The 26,332-nt window shown below is 52.6% G+C and overlaps 2 non-coding genes and 1 pseudogene across 2 annotated transcripts; 2 read left to right on the top strand and 1 right to left on the bottom strand.

The window, feature by feature from the left end:
* LOC120381552 overlaps positions 1-26,332 on the bottom strand; it is a 99,897-nt pseudogene that overhangs the window by 50,631 nt on the left and 22,934 nt on the right.
* On the top strand, positions 1,853-1,924 carry TRNAG-UCC. Its single transcript has one exon. It is a non-coding gene; the product is annotated as a tRNA-Gly (tRNA).
* Positions 7,758-7,832, top strand: TRNAT-AGU. The gene has a single exon. It is a non-coding gene; the product is annotated as a tRNA-Thr (tRNA).

Here is a 26,332-nt window from a genome sequence, read left to right as displayed (position 1 = left end):
GCAGTGGGCACAGTGGCTGACTCCAGGGCCACTCAATCAACTGGCTCCAGGGACCGCCCAAGCAGCGGCCAATGCAGCTGCCCCGGGGACCACTTTACCAGTGGTCCCGAGGGCAGCAGGAGCAGCCACAGCTTGGTGGCCTCTGGCAGCACTTCTGGGGTGGCCAGAGCAGCAGCTGGCCCCCTGGGGCTCCCCCCTGCCCTAGCAGCAGCTGGAGTGGCAGCGACTCTCAGGGCTTCTCCCCTGGTAGCTGGTGCTCATTATCCATCAATTAAATCAAAACACTTCCCCCTGCAAGTGGATTTAGCCCGGGACCCTCAGAATCAGCAGTTGTTACGCCCCCACTGAGCTCTCTGGTCAGGTGTCCTAGTGCCGGGAGCCTCCGATGTAGATCCTAAAATAGCGTTTTTGCACCAGGGGGGCTGAAATTTTGGACCAGACGTTGTAGCTCCACTGTTATTTTACTGAATTGCTTCAAAACAGCAAGTGTAGAAAGTCTCCTAAGTGCCAGGCTCTCTGCCATGGAAACAGCTGCCCCTGCTCTCCAGGAGTCTGTGCGTTCCACCCAGCAACGCACACACCTGCTCCGCACTGAAGGGGGGTCAGACAGTGACGGTAACGCAAATCTTCCGACTAGTAACCCAGGTCCCTTTCTTTAACCCAGGACATGCCAGTCACCTGTTAGCCATGGTGTTATCTTCACCTTCAAATACCTCTCAGGACATTGAACAGAGGAAGTGAAACCCCCCTCCCCCGAATGGCTCCCTGTTGAGGCGTTGTACCGGACCTGCCCCTGGAGACTGTCTGGTTTTATACTCTTAGAGCTTTTTCTCTTCAAACCCCTTATCCCAATCTCTGGGCCAACCTCCGCATTTCAGAGTTTAGAATTTACTCTCATCACCCTCCTATGGCACTTTCCATGTGAATTGAGCAAAGCAAGTGGGGGAAGCTCCGTGGCTAATGAAAACCAACGCTCTGGGTGAGGCCTGACCTCACACCCACAGCTGTATTTCCCCCTGCATGAGCCACTATAGGTGCTTCTTAGACAAAATTGGGCTGGAGGTGGTTACGTGTGTCTATGGTTCACCACTTTGGCTGCTCTGTAAAAAGCTGGTGGTTCAAACAGAAGCTGGTGGGTTTTTGTTTTGTTTTAAGTAATTAGAGTCTAGTATATTTTAACAGGCAGAAAATGTCCTATTCTGGTCTAGCCCCATGTGACTCCTTCTGTCCATCTTCTTCCTTCACCCTCAGTGTCTTTCCTTCCCCATTGGGGACATGCAGAGATGAACCCCAGTCAGTCCGTGTCACAGAGAGTCTGTATCTCCTAAGGAATGTGGGTGAAGGATTCCAGCTGAATTAACGCCGCTCACCTGGGTTAGAAACATTTGTTTCTTTCAAGCAGATCATGGGAAATGGGATGTTAATTCAGACCCAGGAGGCAAGGCAGAGGCTTCATGACCTTGATCTCCAGGAAGGGAGAGAGGATCCCCAGGAAAGAACAGAGCTTCCTTTAGACTCAAGCTGGGGCCTCCTGGAAGTTGGAAAAGACCCTTGGTCACTGAGGATCTCATGGGATCGTGCTGCTCCAGAGGCTCGAGAGTCCTGGGTGCGGGGAGGGTGTCACTGCACAGTCTGAAATGGAAGGGAGGACCCTGGAAGGGAAGGGGGGGAACAGAAAATGGAGAGGAATGAAACAGAATAAACGCCTCTTCTCTCTCGCATCCCCAACCCAGCAAGAACTGTTATCAGTGGGGAAACTCCCCACGATGAATGGCAGAGACCACAGAGACATTTGCCTCACCAGTAGGGTGACCAGACACCAAGTGTGAAGAATCAGAGACTTTCCCCAGATGCATTGGTGGTATAGTGGTGAGCATAGCTGCCTTCCAAGCAGTTGACCTGTGTTCAATTCCTAGCTAATGCAGGGATGTGCCCTTTTCTTGGCCAGGAATTGGTTTAGTTTCAGTCCCGTTGTATCAGTTTATCAATGGAATGAGAGAATCAATGTCCCACATCCTACCAGATCATTAAACACACAGGGGACAAAGAAAGGGGCAAGACCGTAAAATGAGCAGTTGGAGTCATCCAGGTATTATGATGTTTGGTTTATATTTTAAAAAAAATCCTTTACTTCCCTCTCCCTTTTAGACTCAGAACCTTTAAGGTCAGAAGGGACCAGTGTGATCATCTTGTCTGACCTGCTGCACCTTGCAGGCCAAAAGACCCCACCCACCCACTCCTGGAATAGACCCGGGAGGGGAGGCAGCTCCGTGCTCTGCCCCTACCCCAGGCAGCACATGGAGGCCCTCTGCTCCCCTCCCGCAATGGGTGTGCAGAGATGTGCCAGCAGCACTAAGGTGGCTCCCTGCCCACTCTACCTCCGTCCCTCTGTGCTGCTCCCAGAAGTGGCCGGCATGTACCAGCATCCCCTGGGGTGGGGGGAGTGTCTCCACGTGCTGCTCCTGCCCCAAGTACCAACTCCGCAGCTCCCATTGGCCAGGAACTGCAGCCGATGGGAACTCAGGGGTCAGCACCTGAAGGCAGCGGCACACGGAGACCCCCTGGCCCTGCCCACCTAGGAGCTGCTGCCAGAGGGTTGTGTGTACCGGTCACTTTGGGAGTTGCAGTGCCCGGGGTAAGCACCACCCCTCCTGCACCCCAACCCCCTCCCCCAGCACAGAGCCCGCACCCCACACCCAAATCTCCTCCCAGAGCTTTGCTTGTCGTCCTTTCACCAGAGCCCCCCTTCCTCTCCTGGGCTGCAAGTAGCCACCCCTGGGAAGCCAAGAGGCAGGCACAGGATTCTGCCTCCCAGCAGCCAACCGCACCTCCCCCGGCTTTGCAGAACGAATGGTGACGCTCTACTAACCCCACTTAGCCGCACTGAGGCGCTTAGCTTCTGCCCTGCCTTCCTCAGCTCGACTTTCCTCTTTTGCCCCATTCCTGCCTCACTTCCTCCTTTGGCAAGTCACGCAGAGGAGGCCAGCAGGAAGAGCCGGCCTCCACCGGCCAACCTCCCAGGGCAGAGGAGACCAAGCCACAAGGCTCCAAAAGGTGACTGGCCCAGATCCTCTAGCTTTCCCCTGCTGAGGCCAAGGCTCTTTCTCAGCTCATGTCACCACCCTCTGTCCTGCAGGGGTTGGGGTTATCGCAGGTGTTACCCGAAATAGGGCCAGCTAGTCAGCGTAGGGAGGACTAATGACCCACCAGAGTTTGGCAGAAAGCAGCACGTTTGTTATACTGACAGCTAAACTCAAAAGAAGGCGGGTGTTACACTCACACACACATACTCACACTCCCAGGACTGGCTCGGCACTGGAGATGTCAGGATTCTGCCAGGTAAGTGTCCCCCAGCGCCGCGATGGACGGTGCGATGAGGGTAAGTCTTCCCGAGGCACAATGAAATGTAACGCAGCGAACCACTGGCCAGGCGGTCGGGGCGAAGGGCATTCACTGGAGGTACAAGCTTGTGAGTGACTCCTGAGCACAGGGCCCCTTCCCCTTTTAAGGACCTGCTCCTCATGGCCTGCGACTAGAGATGACTTGGCTGCATCTGGTGGGTCACACTCCACCTTAGGCAATGTCCATGCTCTGGGTGTGTGATCGCTGCCTAATTAGAGTCCCAGACACCTTGTCTATCTAGGAGCTCTTCTGATCTTCCAGCTGTTCAACCAGCCCCTTCATCCCACAAGCATTGCAGGAGGGAGTGGGAGGGGAGGAAAGCCACTTCACAGGTATTCAGAGAGGGAGAGGAGACAAAAGTGGGAGCAGGGGAAGTATAACAGACCTACTTAGCATAGAAATCACTGCTGTTCCTACAGGAGCAGGGACAGGCCACTAAGAGCTGAGAAAAGGAAGCCATCAGGTTTCTGCCTGGTTTCAAACCAAGGACCTTTTGCGTGTTAGGGAAATGTGATAATCACTACACTACAGAAACTCTGCCACAGGGCTCTGCCTCTCCCTTCATAAGAACATAAGAATGGCCATACTGGGTCAGACCAAAGGTCCATCCAACCCCATATCCTATCTGCCAACAGTGGCCAATGCCAGGTGCCCCAGAGGGAGTGAACCTAACAGGTAATGATCAAGTGATCTCTCTCCTGCCAGCCATCTCCACCCTCTGACAAACAGAGGCTAGGGACACCATTCCTTACCCATCCTGGCTAATATCCATTAATGGACATAACTTCCATTAATTTATCTGCAAAAAGAACAAGGAGAACATGTGGCACCTTAGAGACTAACAAATTTATTTGAGCATAAGCTTTTGTGGGCTACAGCCCACTTCATCGGATGCATGCAGTTAAAAATACAGTAGGAAGATATATATACACACAGAGAACATGAAAAAAATGGGTGTTGCCATACACACTATAACGAGAGTGATCAGTTAACGTGAGCTGTTATCAGCAGGAGAAAAACCCCTGATGTTGGGAGGGGAACAGGAGAAAGGACAAAAGAAGCAAGAGACGAAGAGAAAGGAGGGAGGGAGGGAGGGAGGAAACAAAAAGGACAAACCCCAATGTCCCCAGTGATTCTAAGGGACAAAATCCCAAGTGTGCAATAAAATTCTGCCTCCTTAAGCTTGTGTCTTTCATCTCTAGAATTCAACTCTCACCAGATGGATCAGACTGAACAGGTTTCAAACCTCCAGGAGGCTCTTACCTTCTAAACAGGGACGGCTGTTTTCCAGTAAAATCACTAAAAGGGAAGGAGAAAACTCGAAAGAGGTTCCTCCTGGCACTCACGTCCGTGAACCCGAATACTCCCTCAGTCCTCAAAGAGAGACCTGGAGAAGGAGACTTGCTGCAGCAAAGCCACAGGGGTCTCTGAGGTTTCCCTGGCCCCTCGCCCCTGTCCTGCCTGGCTGATGTCAGCATCTCTCTGTGAGGTCACCACCTCCCCACCACCTTGGACCAATAGGCTGAGGTCCTGCCAAAGGCCTTTGTGATGTCACTGCCACACCCCTCCCTCGCTGTGCTAATGTCCTGCTCCTGGCCAGGCACTTTGCAGGTTTGAGCTACTCCCTGTGGATCACCCCACTCAAGGAGCGTTCGTTCTAGGCAGCAAGCCGGCTAGACAGGGAAACATCAGACGCTGCTCCCAATGCTACACTCAGTTTTTCAGAAATTAGTCGACTTTATGGCCAGAAGAGACCATTAGAGCATCTAATCTGACCCCCTGCATATCAAAGGCCTCCTGTATGACATAATAGCTACTTTTGGGGCAAACACATTCCAGAAAGGCATCTAGTGTTCATGAAATGACATCAGGAGATGGAGAATCCATCGCTTTCCTTGCTAGCTTGTTCCTGTGATGAATCATCCTCACTGTTGAACATTTGTAATATGAATTTGTCTCTTTTCACCTTCCAGCCATTGGGTCTTGTTATGCCTTTCTCTGCTCGATTCAAGAGCCCTTTAATACCCAATCTTTTCTCTCCATTAAGACACTTCAACACTTCAATGAAGTCACCTTTCAATCTTCTTTTGATAAGCTAAACAGGTTGAGCTCTTTCAATAGCTCACTAGAAGGCATTTTTCTCCAGCCCTCAGAACATTTGGTGGCTCTTTGCTGCCCCAGCTCCAATTTCACAACATCTTTTTCAAATGAGGACACCAAAATTGGAGGCAGTATTCAAGTATCAGTCTCACTGATGCCGTGTCAGCTCCTGTGAGGTTACTGACATAATCTGTAACTGTATAGATCACCATTGCGACCACTGTTCTATATTTGCAGCCAATATTGTAGAAAGGTTGTCGTGTAAGGGATCTATGGAGAGGTTCTGATTGGCTGATTATAATGATGCTATCTCTAGATGTGTATCATTTTTGAAGTTGACGTTATTAATATTGGCTCTATGCTGCCTGTATTTCAAACTTGTGCTCTGCTTCCGGGGAACACCCCGGACAAGTTGGTGTCAGTTCTGCCTAGCCTGCTTGATGGCCCATTAAGGACCATCAGCTATACAATCGACCCATTGAGAGAAGGCAGCTACGCCTTGTGACTCAGCAAGCTATGCAGGGACCTGCCTATGGAGAGAACTCTAAGGTTTTTCTGTCCCACGTGCTGGATAGAGTGTCCTTGGGACAAAGAAAGCAAAGACCACATGGCAAGAGACTATAGAAGGCTGATGCCTCGTCTCCATCTTGTCTTTAATCCTGCTTCTTACCTCTGGAGGGACTTTGCTACAAACTGAAGCTCTGTACAAAGGACTGACTGACCCATCCTAATGGGGGATGTACTCCAGAGACTTGATTTGAACCTGCAGTTTATTCCATCACTGCTACAAGCCTGAACCAAGAACTTTGCCATTACTGGATGTGAAAGGTTAAAATCCATGTGCATTTTATATAACAACCTGGTCTATCGATTGTGCCACCTCTTTTCCATACCCGAAGTCCAGAGTATGGTCAAGGAACCAGAAGCCTAGCAAATAGTGATCAGCTAAGAGAAAGCTGGATAAACAGAAAGCCTTGCTTGCTAAGATAGGCCTGGTCAGCAAATTGCCAGGTGTTGGAGCTAAGAACTAAATCATTGTGTCTTATTCAGAGTTGCAGATTGAGCAAAAAATCCCTGTTCCTATTGTGTTAGTCTCTTGTGTAGGGAGATGTTTTTCCCACAGAGCGAACCTTGAGTTTATGAAAAGTTGGCACGTCAGTATAAGATATGGCATCCTTCCACCTCCCTTCCCAGGGACCAATCCTGCTGTTAGACACCCAAAAACAATCTTTATTGCCATATACTTTCACTGTTTCTTTGCTTTAACCCCTAGGAATGTACCTGTTGGACAATCAAAGGAGTTGCTCCATTCCTATGGACCTCAAATCAGAATTCAACATATATATTTTATACTAATAACATTTTATCAAAGTATTAATGAAATGTTAACTTGCTAACTTGAGACCATGGCTGGAGACATTATGTGACCTGTTAACCATTGGCTACTGTGCTATCTTGTCTTGCTGCAAAACCTGTCCTGGGGTGTGGAACTGCCTAGCCTGTCACTTTCCCCCGCCCGTGGAAAATCTATATGTTCTATTGTAATTAATTAATTAACAGTGTCTCTGAGCCTAATAAGCCCACTCCACCAGCACTGTGTGTAATAAAGTCCTATTCTTGACCTCTACATGGTGTAGATTTATGTCCTTCACAGACACCTGCTGAATAAAGAGAAGATTCAGCATCCAGCTTGGCTGAATGCGTCTCCTCTCCCCACAGCTTGGTGATCTTTTGAGGAAATGGAGAAGACTGCCTTTGCCTGGCTGTACATCGCTTGCAAAAGAAACAGGTCTTTTTGGTGACAAGTGTTGAAAGGAGCCATTAGACAAACGTGGAGACAGGAAAAATGTCCCCTAACTGAACTGGCATCTCTGGATGCTGAAGTCACAACACAAAGTGCTAAACACTATATGAGAACGGGTGGTGTCAGAAGAGTCTCTACCAAAACCTTTCCCACCAGCAGGGGCATCTCTGTGCACAGAACTCCTGGTAGCGTGATGGCTGCAGGCAGTGGAGAACTCCATTTTGGCATCTCTTTGTCAGTGAACATCTGCAGTGGCTGCTTAAAGGTCTCTGGATAGTGATCTTTGGGAAGAGCTGGCTGAAGTGTCTTCCTAGTAACCAGGAGATCCTGGCTTGGCCTGACAGTTCTTCCTTGCAAGTCTTGAGGGAAATGGGGAATGTCTGTAGTTTGGAATTTGCAGGTGTTGTCCTGGACCATCAAATGGAACAGTTGCAAGTATTTTCTTGAGGCAGGCACCATAGCTTAGCTGGCTTAAAGCACCTGTCTAGTAAACAGGAGATCCTGGGTTCAACTCCTAGTGGTGCCTTGTTGTATGGCTTTGTCTCCTCTGCTCACATTTTCCTGTGTCTTTCCGGGAAACAGAAGAGACCTCCCTTGTTATCCAAGTAATTGCTTGCTAAGGAAAAGGTTTCTTTGGAGAGAAACATTGGAAAGAATCAAATCACAAGCCTGGAGTTGATGAAAAGGTTGCTGTGACTGACATTAGCGTGGTGGTTGCTTCAACTACAATTGCTGCAACACAAGAGCCTGCGCCACACGTCCTTGTGATTCACTGGGGATGTCTGCACACAGATGTCATGTCATCTTCCTTTTGATTGTCACTGATGAAAAATGGAGCAGCTGGGAGAAAAGTCCCAGAAGCACCTGCCAGGTAAAGTGGAGGTTAGAGATGCAGCACCCAGTAGTGCCTTGCCAAATGTGTCCACTCCTCCCACCTTTTGGTCAATCTTTTGAGGAAACAGAGAAGACTGCCTCTGCCTTGCAATGCAAATGCTTCCAAAAGAAACGGGTCATTGGAAGGAGGCACCTAAGAGACGTGGAGACAAGGAAAAGGTCACCGTAACTCAACTTGCATCCATGGCTCTTGAGGCCACAACGCAGAGCACTAAGCACTGTACGACCACAGCTGGGGACAGAAGGGTCTTTTCCAAAGGCATTTTCCACTTGCAGGGTCCTCTCTGTGCGCAGAATTCCTGATAGTTTGATGTCTGCAGGCCCTGGAGATCACTATTTTGGCATCTCTTTCACTGTTCCAGTGAACATCTGCTGTGGTTGCTGAAAGTCTGTGATGGGATCTATGGGATGCAACCTGAACAGTGGGACCCCTGAGCCCTGTGTACCACTGCCTGGGCTCCCTCTCACACTGTGATGCTGTGAGGAGCTGTGAATCTCTGGCAGATATTGCACTTACACAGACATCCACAGGTAGGGACACATCCAACTATTACATGAATGCTTCTCCCAGCCACTCATAACACTAATGATAGAGAGCGTCCCGCCAATTCCCCCAGGTCCGCAGCCTTGCGCCCCTGGATCATACCATCTTTCCTTAATCAGAAGCCTGATCAGTGTGAGTTTATTACGCAGGGTCCACCCTTCCCTCACTGTAAATAGTACATGAACCAGCCTTGTAATGGAGCTGCGATTTCCCAAGAACTTCAAGCAAAATACACCAGTTTCATAAAACAGATTTATTAACTACAGAAAGATGGAGTTTTAAGGATTATAAGTGGTAGGCATAAAAGAGCAAAGTAAGTTACCATGGAAATTAAAGATAAATTCACAATCTAAACTTTACACCTGATTACACTAGGCCGTAGTTAGGTTATGCACACAGGACGGCTTAATGCTCAAGCTGCAGTGCATGCTGGGCAGGCTTAAGGCCGGGCTCCCCATGGCAGGAGAGAAGAAGACTCGGCCCCTGGAGGGGCAGGCTGGGGCTTCCTTGATCCCATTTGCTCACAGCCAGCGCCCTGCCCCCACTCCCAAGTCATTAATGGCTCCCCCAGGTCAGCCAGAATGGAGCAGCGGTTTTCACTGCACCAAGTCCACTTATGGCTTACAGGCAACTCCCAAACCCACCACAGCCCACCATCTCGGCCAGAAAGGAGCCCACTCAGCCTCGCCATTGCTGCTTTTCCGTCCCCCCAGGACCCCGCTTCTCCTGGGCTGCAAGTAGCCATCCCTGGGATGCCAACAGGCAGGCACAGGATTCTGCCTCCCAGCAGCCAACCGCACCTCCCCCGGCTTTGCAGAACGAATGGTGATGCTCTACTAACCCCACGTAGCCGCACTGAGGCGCTTAACTTCTGCCCTGCCTTCCTCAGCTCGACTTTCCTCTTTTGCCCCATTCCTGCCTCACTTCCTCCTTTGGCAAGTCACGCAGAGGAGGCCAGCAGGAAGAGCCGGCCTCCACCGGCCAACCTCCAACAGCAGAGGAGGCCAAGCCACAAGCCTCCAAAAGGTGACACGCCGCACTCCTCTAGGTTCTCCAGCCTGACACCAAGGTGCTTTCTCCACTGCTGTCAGCACCCTCTGTCATGCAGGGGTTGGAGTTATCCCAGGGACAGGCCAATAGGAGAAGGAGGAAGCCTTCCTGAACAGCAAGGGGATCTGGGAAAAAGAAGCCAGCATGTTTCTGCCTGGTTTTGAACCAGGGACCATTCACGTGTTAAGCAAACGTGATAACCACTACACTACAGAAACTCCACCTGCTTGGCTGTTGCTCACCCTGGCACAGACCGATGGACAAACCTGGAGAAAGTGGTGGCAGCCCTTCAATGGGTCAGCTGGCAGAGCAGAGGACTGGAGCCGGCACTCAGGAAGTCGTCCTTACGTCGCCCTTGTGACTCCAACTTGAGGGAGAGTTTCTTTTTCTTCCCCTTGCTGACAAAGAGCAAGAGAAGAATAAAAGGTCAGGTGGGCCAACTCGGTGCAGAAGCCCATGCTGCCTTTTCCTGCTGCATAGCCTGAAATGAGGGACTTGTGGCAGTTAAAGGAACTGCTGCACTTTCAGAAAACATCCCACCCGTGCACAAAGGGGGACAGAAGAGCCTGTTAGTCTAGCACGCTCCCAACTGAACTACTTCAGCAGCTGCTCGGTTTCTTTTTGGCCACCTGCTTTTCTGTCTGGGATGTTGTTGTCAGGTGTGGCACAGAAAAAGGACGTCATTGCGAGCGGCCCATGAAGACAAGATTCACTTTTGCCTTCCTTGCTCGGCTTTACTTGCTTCCTCGCCCTATTCCTGCCTTAGTTCCTGGGTTACCTGAAGGCAACGGGGGGCCAGCAGTACCAGGAGGAAGTTGGGCAGCTAGACCTTGGTGGCAAAAGTCCTGCCGCCACTTGCCACCCCACTCTCTTCTCCCAGCGTCACATATTGGCCACCAGGGACTTGGGGCCCAGCAGCGCAATGGAAGGCAGTGGACAGAGCCACCCTCGCCTTGAAGCACCATCTCATTAAACCACATCTTCAGTCGCTGATGGCCAATGAGAGACCGACATCGCTTGCTATTTTAGTACTTGGAAATGCCATTGGTCAGTCATTGGATCTCTGTAATGCTGTTACAGAACAAATGAACATAGAATCTCAGTGTGACATTCTATACCTTTCGGGGAGCGGCTGTAACCCCCATAATCATCGTGATCTTACATATAGAGCATGACTTGTAAGGTATCAGGGAAAGGATATGATCGGCTGAAAGTCACTTCTTTACCCATAGATGTAGACCACTCATGCATATGAAGTCATGAGAATTGTGCAGTGTGGTTGTCACTGTGCTGCAAGGTGGGGGAGTCAGCCAAATATTAGCTCCCTAGTGCAACAGCAAGGAAAATAACCAACACCCGGACAGGGTGTCAAACAACCCATCAACAGCCATTGTTCAGCAAGGGAGCTACAATGCAATGACTCACCTGCATGAGGACACCCCAGGGGAATTGCTCAGACTTGCTTGGAGAGACGCAGTGATGCTCACCTGACTCTGAAGGGGGAAGGGGGGCAAAGCCATGAGGGAGGAAAGGACATGATAAAAGGAGAGACATTTGCTAGGCTTTATCTCTCTCTGTCACCTACATCTACAGACACCCCCACACCAAGCAACTGAAGCGCTGATGAAAGGGGAGAGCCTGGCTGAAAAGCCACCAGCCAGCCTGTGGTGAGAAGCATCTGAGTTTGCAAGGGTACTGAAAGGGTTAAGATCAGCTTAGTATTAAAAGGAATGAGGAGTCCGGTGGCACCTTAAGGACTAACAGATTTATTTCGGCATAAGCGTTCGTGGGTAAAAAGCCCACTTCTTCAGATGCATGGAGTGAAAATTGCAGATAGAGGCATAAATATAGATTGGAACATGAAGTGACGGGAGTTACCGTACAAGGGGAGAACCAGTGTTGAAGGCTAATTCAGTCAGGGTGGATGTGGTCCTCTCTGTTGAATATTTGGGACACATCATTGATTCTGCAGGTCTTCATAAGGCCCCTGCAAAAGTTAAAGCTATTGTAATGTAAGCCAGCTGTGCTCGTTTCTAGGACTCCTGAACTATTATGGAAAGTTCATCTCACAGTTAGCCACACTGCTAAAACCACTTCATGAGCTCCTTGGGCAGAACAAGGCCTGGAAGTGGACTCAAGCCTGTGATGTTGCGTTTAACAAAGCTAAGGATGCATTGTTAAATTCTGAAGTTCTAACGCACTTTGATCCATCCTTACCACTGCAATTGGCCTGCGATGCCTCCCCTTATGGAGTGGGAGCAGTCGTGTCACACATTATGCCTTCAGGAGAAGAGAGACCTATTGCTTTTGCTTCACGCACTCTAAGCAAAGCAGAAACTAACTACGCCCAAATCGAACGTGAGGCATTAGGAATTGTTTTTGGAATTCGGAAGTTTCATCAGTACCTGTTTGGGCGAAAATTTACTCTTCTCACAGACCATCGACCTCTGACATCAATTTTGGACCTTACACAGGCATTCCCCATTAGCTGCTAGTCGTATGCAACGTTGGGCATTGTTACTTTCAGCACACACATATGAAATCAAATATCGGAAATCCACTCTACGGCAATGCAGATGGCCTCTCAAGGTTGCCTTTGCGGTCAAACACCACGATAGTGCTCACAAGGAAATCTTCTACTTTGAACAGGTAGAGAATACACCCATCACTGCTACTCAGATAAAGAAGGCAACTCGCGTTGACCCAGTATTGTCCCACGTTATGGACCTGGTGATGCATGGAACATCTCGACAAACCTCTCCGGTCTCATCCGACCTTGTTCCCTACATGTCCAAGCGGACGGAGTTATCGGTCCAATCTGGTTGTTTGTTGTGGGGGAGACGTGTCATTATTCCACCACCACTGAGATCACAGATGTTAGAACAGCTACATTCCGGTCACTGTGGAATAGTGCGCATGAAGGAAATTGCACGAAGCTATTTTTGGTGGCCTGGACTGGACAGCGCTATTGAAGAGAAGGCAAAAGCTTGTATGTCATGTCAGGGTGTGAGGAATGCACCCCAGTGGGCACCCCTACACCCATGGGACTGGCCTGAAAACCCGTGGCAACGTATTCACGTTGACTTTGCTGGCCCCCTTGAAGGAAGCATGTTCTTGGTGGCAATAGATGCCCATTCTAAATGGCCAGAAGTCTCTATAATGCAGTCCACTTCTGCAGAGAGTACTATCCAAAAACTACGAGGACTCTTTAGTCGTTTTGGTCTGCCAGAACAACTTGTGAGCGACAACGGACCGCAGTTCGTTTCTCAGGAGTTTCAAAATTTTATGAAAGCAAATGGGATACACCACATCACGTCAGCACCATATCATCCGTCCACCAACGGATTAGCTGAAAGATTTGTGCAGACAATGAAAAACGCTTTGAAATCAGCAAGGGGACATCACTCCATTCAAAAGCGTCTGGATACCTTTTTACTTTCCTACAGAAACACACCTCATGCTACGACCCACGCATCTCCGGCCTTTCTAATGATGGGACGACAGCTGTGCACTTGCTTTGATCTGCTGAAACCTTCTGAACCCCGACAAATTGTGCAACATCAACAGCAATATCAAGTCATCAGACGGGCACCCAGAGCAAAAGACCGAACCTTTAGCCCGGGACAGCCAGTTTTGGCTCGGAATTATACTTCCAGAGCTAAATGGGTTCCGGCCACAGTCATCACTCAAACAGGACCTGTTTCCTACACAGTCCGGACTGCAGAGAATCTTACCTGGCGACATGTAGATCAGCTGTTGCCAGGTCATGCCAGTCCTCAGGACCCATCTGCAGTTGAGGGTCTGACTTCACCTCTTCTGGTGAGGATCAAATCACGAGTCACCTGTTTCTGACTGTTCTCCTCCATTACTGCCGGCGGCTGAGATACCTTGGCCCAGCACGAGCTGATACCCCCTCCTCACCTGTTCGTGCTGCGGACCCTGAGCCCCTAGTGCTTTCGGGTGCAACAACACCAGTAGTTCGCCGTAATCCACCTAGAGACAGAAGACCTCCTCATCGGCTGGATCTTTAGCTAGGGCGAACCCACGGTTATGGGGCAAAATAATCCCCAGGGTTTAGCCGGGAATGGAGGCAGTCTACCCTCCTTCTCTAGTCTAGTGTGTGTTTTATTTAGGGGATGTTCTTATTAGGGGGGGAGGAATATGTTGTGTATTTGGTTGTCATGGTTTTGTTGCTATGGCAACTGAGTTAGATTATTATGGGTTAGCTCAACCGGTTTCAACCGGTTGAGGAGCTCTCTGTATATATGTAAATAAAATGGAGGTTTTGGTTAGCTGCCTGCTCTCTGGCCTCAAGTGATTGCTTCCTACACCGGCTGCCCCAAGGATATAACACTCTCCCCATAATTGATGGGGAGGTTTCAATACCAAGAGAGGGAAAATTGCTTTTGTCGTGAGCCAGCTACTCCCAGTCCTTATTCAAGCTCAAATTAATGGTGTTAAGTTTGCAAATCAATTGTAACTCCGCAATTTCTCTTTGAAGTCTGTTTTTGAAGGTTTTTTGAATGGCTACTTTGAATTATTAGGTGTGAATGTGTAAATGTGCTATTGATTATACAAGTCCCGTATGATCTCATGATTTGGATTCCTGTTTTTTCACCCAGGCGGCATGGGTTCAATTCCCAGTGTGGGAACAATGCAGAGCTTTCGCTCAGAGGGGAGGCAGGAAATGAAAGGAATGGGAAGGGATCCTGCCAGCAGGGGAGTTGGACAGTGTTGGAAGGGGACCCCAGAAGTGGGGGTGGGGCAGTGGTCCTGGGGGGAGATGAGGGAAGGATCCCAGCTCTATGGGAAGTTGACATTCTGGAGAGCACAGGCCTGGCATGGTGGGTGGGAGGAGTGAGTGTGTCCCTCTAAACTCACCACCAGCAGCCTTGGAAGAATTACGTATTTGTTGGTAAATGTCAATTTCTGTGTAAAAACACAACCCAATGGCAAAATCTTTCCATCGATAATCATCAAAACTAACAGATGGGCAAAGTAAGAAACATGTTGCTTGAGAACTTATCCTGTTCTAATCCTCTAGGGTTCCCTTTTGCCTTAGGCACCACCACATGGGCATTTCATATCCCTCCTCATTTTCACACAGACACACAATTTCCTTTGCACAGATCCATGAACAGCAAAACCTCCCTGTGTCTATTGTCTGAGCCAGGGCATTCGATTCCACTGAAACCTTCTCTCCTGCAATGGCAATGGTCAGACAGAGGGAATGCGTCCACCTTCCCCCTGGCAGTGAGATATTCACTCTCCTCTTCATGCTACTGCTGTTATTCCATGAGTCATCAAGGATGGAATAAAAAGCTGAGTTTACTCCAGGGTGAGGAAAGAAAGGAGCCACCAATGCTCTCAAAAATCTCAGTGCCCAGAGAAAACCTGCCTCTGTTATTGGACTCACAGAGGTGCTGGCAATACAACGGGAAAAGGGACTGTCTGAATTTCCAGGGCAGGAATGAACAATCTACAGCAACATCATTAACCACAAACACACCTCATCATGCTCCAGCCAGTAGGAAATGGGCAGGAATTCTTGCTGTTCAGCCATGGCCACACGTACAGAGCTGCACAGCAGTGAGTGTGCTGGGAAGCTGGTCTGAGCAAACAATTTGTAATGACCCTTCAGTGAGAAGAGAACCAGAGTGTAGAAAGGCCCTGTGTTAAGTGGTTGTGGCTGAGCCTTGGGAGCTGAACTAGAAAACCATGGGTGTCTTTCTGTAAAGGTTTGATCCTTGCCAGCTAGGCAAGGCTGGTGTGTGGTGTCTCCATGGCTGTACTTCCAGGGTCCGATCACCCACGGTGCCATAGGGAGCCAAGCCTAGACATATTCAGAGACTAAGGCCAGGTCAATATTTCAAACAGTGAGTCTATGCTGCTGCAGCTCAGTAATGGAGATGCTCTGTGCCAGGGTTTCTCAAACGTCCTTTCACTGCAACCTCCTTCTGCCAAAATAACTTAATACATAGCCCTGGAAAGAGAGACCAAGCCCCTCCACTCGGGGGGGCAGGGGGGGTGCCAAAGACTGAGCCCCAGTGGGGGGAGGGCAAAACCAAAGCCTGAGGGATTCAGCCCTGGGTTGGGGGGCTCAGACTTTTGGCTTCAGCCCCAGGACCCAACAAGTCTAATGCCAGCCCTGGTGACCCCATTAAAACAGGATCACAACCCACTTTGTGGTCCTGACCCACAGCTTGAGAACCACTGCTCCATGCTGAGGGGGGAGAGTTTTCCTGTTGGTGTAGTCAATCCACTTCCCCAGGAGGTGGCAGCTCTGTCATGGGGAGAAGCTATATCGGTGGGTGTGCAAGCTGTGGTGTTTACCACATTTAAGAAGTTTAATCAAACCCCATTTTTAAAACCGCCTGTGGTCTGGGAATGGCAAAGGAGCTCGATGAAGCAGGATCTGTCCTTCAAAGTCCTGGAGATCACGATTCCATACGCCTGTTGTAATGGGGGTATAGCTCAGTGGTAGAGTGTTTGATTGCAGATCAAGTGGTCCTTTGTTCAAACCCAGGTGCCCTCTTAAAGAAAAGAAAAACATTTCCATTCTCCATTATGTTCAGGAGCTCCACCATATGAGGATGCTTGAAATGAATATGAACACTCAACATTTTGCTGTCCAAATGCATAAAAACCTAGCAAAGCTGTCCATCTGCTGAAATCAGTTCCAATCCTCTAAGTGTTTAGTTTATGTTTTCATCAATTAAACAAAGGTATCATTCCCTGAAGCAGAGCACAAGTTTGAAATACAGGCAGCATAGAGCTAATATTCATAATGTCAACTACAAAAAAACGATACACATCTAGAGATAGCATCATTATAATCAGCCAATCAGAACCTCTCCATAGACCCCTTACACGACCACTTCTCTGTAATATTGGCTGCAAATATAGAACAGTGGTCGCAACGGTGAGCTATACAGTTACAGATTATGTCAATAACGTCACAGGAGGTGACACGGCATCAGTGAGACTGATACTGGAATACTGCCTCCAGTTTTGGTGTCCTCATTTGAAAAAGATGTTGTGAAATTGGAGCTGGGGCAGCAAAGAGCCACCTAATGTTCTGAGAACTGGAAAAAATACCTTCTAGGGAGCTATTGAAAGAGCTCAACCTGTTTAGATTATCAAAAGAAGATTGAAAGGTGACTTCACTGAAGTGTTGAAATGCCTTAATGGAAAGATAAGATTGGGTATTAAAGGGCTCTTGAATCGAGCAGAGAAAGGCCTAACAAGAGCCAATGGCTGGAAGGTGAAAAGAGACAAATTCATATTACAACTAAGGCACAAAAATTCAACAGCGAGGATGATTCACCACAGGAACAAGCTACCAAGGAAAGTGGTGGATTCTCCATCTCCTGATGTCATTTCATGAAGACTAGATGCCTTTCTGGAATGTGTTTGCCTCAAAAGTAGCTATGGTGTCCTACAGGAGGCCTGTGATATGCAGGGGGTCAGATTAGATGCTCTAATGGTCTCTTCTGGCCATAAAGTCGACTAATTTCTGAAAAACTGAGTGTAGCATTGGGAGCAGCGTCTGATGTTTCCCTGTCTAGCCGGCTTGCTGCCTAGAACGAACGCTCCTTGAGTGGGGTGATCCCCAGGTAGCAGCTCAAACCTGCAAATTGCCTGGCCAGGGGCAGGACATTAGCCCAGCAAGGGAGGGGTGCGTCAGTGACATCACAAAGGCCTTTGGCAGGACCTCAGCCTATTGGTCCAAGGTGGTGGGGAGGTGGTGACCTCACAGAGAGATGGTGACATCAGCCAGGCAGGACAGGGATGAGGGGCCAGGGAAACCTCAGAGACCCCCTGTGGCTTTGCTTCAGCAAGTCTCCTTCTCCAGGTCTCTCTTTGAGGACTGAGGGAGTATTCGGGTTCACGGACGTGAGCGCCAGGAGGAACCTCTTTCGAGTTTTCTCTTTCCCTTTCAGTGATTTTACTAGAAAACAGCTGTCCCTGTTTAGAAGGTAAGAGCCTCCTGGAGGTTTGAAACCTGTTCAGTCTGATCCATGTGGTGACAGTTGAATTCTAGGCATGGAAAACATGAGCTTAAGGAGGCAGAATTTTATTCTGCACCTGGGATTTTGTCCCTTAGAATTACTGGAGACATTGGGGTTTGTCCTTTTTGTTTCACCTTTTGTCCTTTCTCCTGTTCCCCTCTCAACACCAGGAGAGGGGTGTGTGTTGCGGGAGAGTGCTCAAAATGTGGGGCTGAACTAGTGCTCGGGCAGTGATCCCCACCAGTGACCTGGGCCATCCTTTGGGCTCTCTGGTGAGAACCCTCAGCCTCCCGTCCTCAGTCTCTACCCTGATTGGCTGAGCAGGGAGTTATTGACAGGGAGGAGACTCAGGTCCTTGTTGTTCTCTTTTAAGACCAAGGAAATAAGTCAGAACCAGTTCTATGTTTGATGAATTTTGCTGCTTCTGGGCCAAAGCCGCCTACTCCTTGGGCACATTTGTTCCCCATTCACAGTGCCACCCCCCTCTCCATTCACAGCGAGGTGCAGCATGAGGTTTCGGCTACCATACTCCCTCCCCCTCCCTTTCCTGTTGATAGCAGCCAAGGGAATGCTGGGAAATTTGGTTCTTTCCCTGCTCCAGGGCTGGCTCTATAGACAGGGAGCTAACCAAGGAACTACAGCTCTCAGGGCTCCCGGTTGGTTCTCCGCTCCCAGGCTGGATCCCTGCCGGCTGCCGCCCCTGCAAATGGGCTGCTCCAGGCACCTGCTTGCTTTACTGGTGCCTAGAGCCACCCCCACCCTGTGCCCCTGCCCGGAGCCTGCATCCAGCACCCAAACTCCATTCTAGAGCCTGCACCTGACTCCATCCCAGAGCACAACCTCTCAACCATCCTACACCCCAATCCCCTGCCCCAATCCAGGGCCTGCACCCCAGACCTCCTCCCCCAGCCCAAACTCACTTGCAGAGCCTTAGGCAAGTGTGGGGAAGAGTTCGGGGGGGGGGGGGGGGCTCTGAGGGGTCTGGGCACCCCCAAAACTTCTACAAACCTGCGTCCACTGATACTTGGGGTGGGGTGAGGAGGCGAGTCGGTGGATGGAGGGGGGCGCCATTTTCTGTATTTTAATGTTTGGTACTGCAGTGATTGACTGCTGTGTGCAGTAATATAGTGACCCCTGGGGGGGTCCATACTCCCCCTGGGGGCGGTGAGGAGGTCAGCCGCGAGTCGGCGGATGGAGAGGGGCAAATCTCCCAGATTCAAAATCTGGGACAGTGTCTGTTGGTCCTTTTTGCTGCTTTTCTCTGGGCTGGGGGTTGTCCCAGTGCTGCACAGAGGGGGTTCCCACAGGAAGGTGCTTGCTCCTAACCCCCGAGGCCGTCAGTGTGTCGGCTCTTCTCTAGCCAGCCCACTTGCCAAGTCTGATTGGCCTTGGTCTGGCTCCCAGCCCTCTCCAAGGGTGCAGCTGTCTGGAGGTGCTGCCTTCCTCAGTCCCACCTCATTCACTCAACAGGGCGACGGATTACCAAGGTGGGGGGGAAGATCTTATTCTACTTCTAGCAAAAAGACATTTTTCTATTACCTTAATTACACTACCTTAGGGACCCCCTATAACATATTACCAAGGTTCAATACAAAGTCATAGGCAAGTTATACAAAAATGCATAATGCAGAGATTTATCTACAACTGCACTGAGTGACTGCTGGGTGCAGTAATATGGTGACCCCTGGGTCTTTGAATGAGGCTTTATACTGGGGGGCGGGCGAGTCGGAGGCGAGCGGGTTGGCAAGTGGCAGGTGGGCACAGAGGTGAGCAGTGAGCCAGCAGGGGCTCACGGGGCTGGGATGGGGGTTTCTGGCCGGGGAGGGAGGAGGTGAAAGGAGGCGAGTGGTGGGTGGGGGACTGACTAGGAGGAACGCAGCAGGCCAGCGGGGAGCTAGGGGTTGAAGAGGGTGTGATGATGGGGACGAGCGGGGAGGGCAGGTCCTATTTTACTGCTGTGATCTGGTCACCCTATGGGGCCATTTCTTCCCCCTCCCCAACCTTCCTTTTGGCCCACACCTGTTTCAGTGGGGCGGCGCTGGGAAGGAGGGTTTGTTTCTTTGGGGCGGCGGTGCTGGGAGGTGTTTCAAGGGGCTGGGTGGCACAGGGGGGGGAGGCACTTTTATATTCTTGCTTTGAGTGCAAAAATAGCTAGTTACAGCTCTGGGACCCCATATTGCGCTAGGTGCTGTACAATCCCTGGCCAACACTGGAACACCCAGGGGGTTCCCCTCAATCTCCTGAGCCTCTGCAGCCCAACTTCTTCTAACTCCATCTGGATCACACACACACACACCCGGCAAAAACAAACCAAACTGGGCAGGGCAGCTCCTGGGGCAGGGCTTTGGCACAGATCGGGGCAGGGCAGCTCCTGGGGTGGGGCTCTGGCACAGCCTGGGGCGGGCAGCTCCTGGGGGCAGGGCTCTGGCACAGAGCAGGGGCGGGGCACTAGCACAGAGCAGGGGCGGGGCAGCTCCTGGGGGCGGGGCTCTGGCACAGCCTAGAGGCAGGGCAGCTCCTGGGGGCGGGGCTTTGGCAGAGATGGGGCTAGTTCCCACCTCAGAAAGTCCTTGGCCCGGTGAGTGTGGCAGCTGCAGCCTGGGTTGGGCTTGAAGGAGCCAGGAAGGGGCTGGAGCAGTGGCCAGAGGCTGCAGGCACCAGGGGCCAGAGGGATCCCAGGGGCAGCCCTGGGTGGGCAGAAGAGAGACTCCACACACAGGTCCCAGAAGCTGAGGGTCTCGCAGCCCCTGGGGATCTGCTCTTGGGTGGGGTCTGGACAGCGATGGAGCCCCTGCCTCATGCTGCCTCAGGTGTAGTGTGAGAAACTGCTGCGTGTAGGAATTTGCTACTTATGGTGCACTGAGCATGCTCAGTAAATCTGCTGAAGCCACTTCCCTTCACCCTGCCCTTTCTCAGAATCAGATTCTGCAGATTGCTATTTACAGGGTGTCATAAATGTATAGCTACGGGCAGTGATGAGCTGCCAAAATGCTAACAATCGGTTCCCTCCTCCTCACCCCATGAGGTCATGCCCCCAGGACTCCTGCCCCATCCAACCCCCATGTTCCTTGACAGCCCCCACCCCAGGACCCATGCCCTATCCCCCCCCTTCCCTGTCCCGCCTGCCCCGTGCCACCCCCGCCCACCCCGTCTCTGGTTCGGGATGGCCCCCCGGTACCCCGACCCCATCCAACCACCCCTTCTCTCTGTCCCCTGACTGTCCCTGGAATCCCTACCCCTACCTGCCCCATTCAACCACTACTCCTTTCTGACTGCCTCCCCCCCGCTTGCCCCAGTCAATCCCCCTGTTCCCTGCCCTCTGACCGCTCTGACACTAATCCATTCCCCCCCACAACTCCCCTGCCCTCTATCCAACACACCCTCCCTGTTCCCTTACCGTCCTACCTGGACCCGGGGCCAGCCCCAGGGGCCGGGCAGGCAGGAGCTGCATCGCCCGGCTGGACCCGGACCCAGGGGCCAGGCAGGCAGGAGCCGCCCCGCTGGACCCGGGCAGGCAGGGCCGCCCCCGCTGGACCCGGACCCGGGGCCGGGCAGGCAGGAGCCGCCCCGCTGGACCCAGACCCGGGGCCGGGCAGGCAGGAGCCGCGCCCCCCCCGGCTGGACCTGACTCGGGCAGGCAGGAGCCGCCCATCCCCGGCTGGACCCGACCTGGGCAGGCCGGAGCCGCCCCAGCTGGACCCGGACCCGGGCAGGCAGGAGCCGCGCCCCCGCTGGACCTGGACCGGGCAGGCAGGGCCGCGCCCCCGCTGGACCCGACCCGGCAGGCAGGAGCTGCGCCGCCCGGCTGGACCTGGGGGCCGGGCAGGAGCCACTCCGTGCTGCCCGGCGAGGTCACAGCTGGACCCGGGAATCAGGAGCCGCGCCGCCCATCCCCAGGGTCCGGCTGCGACCTCGCCGGGCGGCGGCGCAGCGCCTGGAGACCTCCTCCCGCTGGCATCCCGCTCCCGCCCCAGCTCAAGCTCACCTGCAGGAAGCCGCTGCTTTCTTCTCAGCCCTCCCAGGCTTCCCACGCGAACAGCTGATTCGGGTGAGGTGAGCTGGGGCTGGGGAAGGGCAGGAGCTGCTACAGCTTTTCTTAAATTTAAAAGCCCTTTTGGAACTAGTTGTCCCTCCGGGAACAACCGGTTCTAAAGGGGCTTCTGAATTTAACAACCGGTTCAGCGCGATCGGTGCGAACCGGCTGCAGCTCACCACTGGCTACGGGTAGCATAAAATACCCTGTAAAGGGTTAAAAAGCTCAGATAACCTGGTTGGCACATGACCCAAAGGACCAATAAGGGAAGAAAATACTTTCAAATCTGTGGGGGAAGGTTTTTGTTTTCGTGTTCCTTTGTTCTCTCTGGGTCAGCGAGGAACCAGGGCATGGAAAATACATCTCCCTAAGCACATGGCATAGAAAAACCTTAGAGTTCTGTCCATAGGCAGGTCCTTGCATAGCTTGCTGAGTCACAAGGTGTATCTGCCTTTTCTCAGTGGGTCTATTGTAGAGCTGATGGTCTGTAATGGGCCATCAAGCAGGCTAGGCAGAACTGACACCAACTTGTCTGGGGTGTTCCCTGGAAGCAGAGCACAAGTTTGAAATACAGGCAGCATAGAGCCAATATTCATAACGTCAACTACAAAAATGATACACAGTTAGAGATAGCATCATTATAATCAGCCAATCATAACCTCTCCATAGACCTCTTACATGACAACCTTTCTACAATATTGGCTGCGAATATAGAACAGTGGTCGCAACGGTGATCTATACAGTTACAGATTATGTCAATAATGTCATAGGAGGTGACACGGCATCAATGAAATTGGAGCTGGGGCAGCAAAGAGCCACCAGATGTTCTGAGGGCTGGAGAAAAATGCCTTCTAGGGAGCTATTGAAAGAGCTCAACCTATTTAGCTTATCAAAAGAAGATTGAAAGGTGACTTCATTGAAGTGCTGAAGTGCCTTAATGGAGAGAAAGGATTGGGTATTAAAGGGCTCTTTAATCGAGCAGAGAAAGGCACAACAAGACCCAATGGCTGGAAGGTGAAAAGAGACAAATTCATATTACAACAAAGGCACAAATATTCAACAGTGAGGATGATTCACCACAGCAACAAGTTACCAAGGAAAGTGATGGATTCTCCATCTCTTGATGTCATTTCATGAAGACTAGATGCCTTTCTGGAATGCGTTTGCCCCAAAAGTAGCTATGGTGTCCTACAGGAGGCCTGTGATACGCAGGGGGTCAGATTAGATGCTCTAATGGTCTCTTCTGGCCATGAAGTCGACTAATTTCTGAAAAACTGAGTGTAGCATTGGGAGCAGCGTCTGATGTTTCCCTGTCTAGCCGGCTTGCTGCCTAGAACGAACGCTCCTGGAGTGGGGTGATCCACAGGGAGCAGCTCAAACCTGCAAAGTGCCTGGCCAGGGCAGGACATTAGCACAGCAAGGGAGGGGTGTGGCAGTGACATCACAAAGGCCTTTGGCAGGACCTCAGCCTATTGGTCGAAGGTGGTGGGGAGGTGGTGACCTCACAGAGAGATGCTGACATCAGCCAGGCAGGACAGGGGCGAGGGACCAGGGAAACCTCAGAGACCCCTGCGGCTTTGCTTCAGCAAGTCTCCTTCTCCAGGTCTCTCTTTGAGGACTGAGAGAGTATTCGGGTTCACGGACGTGAGCGCCAGGAGGAACCTCTTTCGAGTTTTCTCCTTCCCTTTTAGTGATTTTACTAGAAAACAGCCGTCCCTGTTTAGAAGGTAAGAGCCTCCTGGAGGTTTGAAACCTGTTCAGTCTGATCCATCTGGTGGGAGTTGAATTCTAGGCATGGAAAACACGAGCTTAAGGAGGCAGAATTTTATTGCACATCTGGGATTTTGTCCCTTAGAATCAATGGGGTCATTGGGGTTTGTCCTTTTTGTTTCCTCCATCCCTCCCTCCCTCCTTTCTCTTCGTCTCTTGCTTGTTTTGTCCTTTCTCCTGTTCACCTCCCAACACCAGGAGGAGTGTGTGTGTGTGTGTGGGTGGGTGTGTGTTGCGGTCGAGTGCTCTGCAGCTCCCACTGTGGGCGGTCCACACCAAAATGTGGGGCTGAACTAGTGCTCGGGCAGTGATCCCCACCAGTGACCTGGGCCATCCTTTGGGCTCTCTGGTGAGAACCCTCAGCCTCCCGTCCTCAGTCTCTACCCTGATTGGCTGAGCAGGGGGTTATTGACAGGGAGGAGACTCAGGTCCTTGTTCTCTTTAAGAACAAGTAAATAAGTCAGAACCAGTTCTATGTTTGATGAATTTTGCTGCTTCTCTGCATTAATGGTCTCTGAGCAGTTCACGATTCTCTCTAACATTGCAGTTCTCCTCAAATACTTGCTGAATAATTACTGTCACTGTTGTTGGTCTGGAGCTCATCAGAGCACTTTATTCAGGTCATTCAATGTCTGAAATTCAAGATCCGATGGTTAGTTTGAAAATCAGGGCTCTTGGGTCCTATTCCCAACTCAGCCACTGACTGGCTGTGTGACCTCAGACAAGTCAATTCTCCTTTCTCAGCCTTAGCTTCTCCCTCTTTCGAGTAGGGATAATAATGATCCGCTCCTACCTACCTCACAGTGGGTGGAGGCAGGGCTGGCTATAGATTTTTTTGCCATCCAAAGGAAAAAAAAATTTAGCTGCTCCCACCCACACACCCTCTGCTGCCCCAGCCCTGGGCTCCCCCCCACCACCTGTACCCTATGGGGGGCGCAATTTTATATTTTTGCGTTGGGTGCAAAAACAGCTAGTTACGGCTCTGGGACCCCATATTGCGCTAGGTGCTGTACAATCCCTGGCCAACACTGGGACACCCAGGGGGTTCCCCTCAATTTTCCTGAGCCTCTGCTGCCCAACTTCTTCTGAGTCCATCTGGATCACACCCCCCCCCCCCCCCGCAAAAACCCACCATTCCAAACCGGCCTTCTTTCCCTGCCCCTAATTCCGCTTTCACACCCTGGGCCCATCTCCTCTGTTTGTTCTCCCTGGGTGATCAGAGATGGAGGCAACTTCAGCCACTGGAGCCAGCCCCAGCAGCGCTGCAGCCCGCCCGGGGGGTGTTTGCAGACACAGGAAGGGAGCAGCTGGGAGCAGGGGGTTCTGGGAAGGAGACAGGAGAACAAATCACAGAGACCTAACGTGGGGCAGCTCCAGGGGGTGGGGCTTTAGCACAGGCCGGGGGTGGGACAGCTCCTGGGGGCGGGGCTCTGGCACAGCCCAGGGTGGGGCAGCTCTTGGGGGCAGGGCTCTGGCACAGGCCGGGGCAGGGCAGCTCCAGAGGGTGGGGCTCTGGCACAGCCCGGGGTGGGGAGCTCCTGGGGCAGGGCTCTGGCACAGCCCGGGGCAGGGCAGCTCCAGGGGCAGGGCTCTGGCACAGCCCGGAGGCAGGGCAGCTCCTGGGGCGGGGCTCTGGCACAGCCTGGGGCAGGGCAGCTCCTGGGGCAGGGCTCTGGCACAGCCCGGGGTGGGGCAGCTCCTGGGGCGGGGCTCTGGCACAGCCCGGGGCAGGGCAGCTCCTGGGGCGGGGCTCTGGCACAGCCAGGGGCAGGAGCAGCTCCTGGGGCGGGGCTCTGGCACATTGTGACGCAGGAGCCCGGGCTCAGCAGCTGCTCCCTGGTGGCCACGTGCTGCCAGCAGCGCTGGAGCCGCCCGGGCCAGGAGCCGCTGTTCTCAGCTGCAGCAGGAGCTGCCCCCGGCCCGGCTGGGCTCCTGGTGGGGACCGAGCCTGGGGCCCGGGGCTCCCCTGGGTGCGGCTGGCAGGGCGGGAGGGGAGAGGCCGGAGCTGCAGGCGGGGGGCAGGCGGGGGGTTGATCGGTCTCTGGGCACCAGGGGAGCCCCGGGGCAGAGTGTGTGTGTGAGTGTCCCGGGCCCAGGCGTGCGCATGGGGGGAGCCCCGGCACCCCAGTGCCCTGAGCCCCGGCTGGGGGGGCTGCTCCCCCCCTCCCGTGGGGGCTCGGGGGGGGGGGAGGCTGCGGCGGCTGCAGGCGGGTGCTCGGCCCCCCCGGGAATGACCCGCTGCCGGCAGCTTGTGGCGCCTCCTCCGCGGAGCTTTTCCCCGGGGGCGGCCTGGGCGCAGCTGCGATCAGCTGTTTGCTGGGCAGGCTCCGCTCAGCTGCTCCCCCCCGCTCCTGGGGGGCTGAGTGAGCCCCCCCCAAACAGCCCCAGGGGTCGGTGTGGGGCGGGGCCAGCAGCAGCAGAGCCCCCCCGCTCCCCTGGGGCTGCCCCGCCCCGCTCGGGCTGGGGGTCTGCCAGGGCCCCCGCGTGAATCGCTGCTCCCTGCCCGCCAGGCTCGGCTCCGGCCACAGCAGCGGCGGGTGCCCCGGTGAGCCCAGCTGGGCTGGGGCTGGGGCAGGTTGGGGGGCGGAGAAGCTCCAGATACCGGCAGGGGGTGGGGGAGAGGAGCCGAGCTGGGGGGGCGGGAGGAGAAGCCCCGGGCCCCAGCAGGAGCTGCACTGCGGGGAGGAGGGGGAGAGGAGCCCCCCTGGGGCAGGGAGGAGAAC

The sequence above is a fragment of the Mauremys reevesii genome, linkage group 14, assembly GCF_016161935.1.
Source record: "Mauremys reevesii isolate NIE-2019 linkage group 14, ASM1616193v1, whole genome shotgun sequence".
NCBI lineage: Eukaryota > Metazoa > Chordata > Testudines > Geoemydidae > Mauremys > Mauremys reevesii.
The sequence above is the reverse complement of the archived record's forward strand: the minus strand, read 5'-3'. Positions and strand labels throughout refer to the sequence as shown.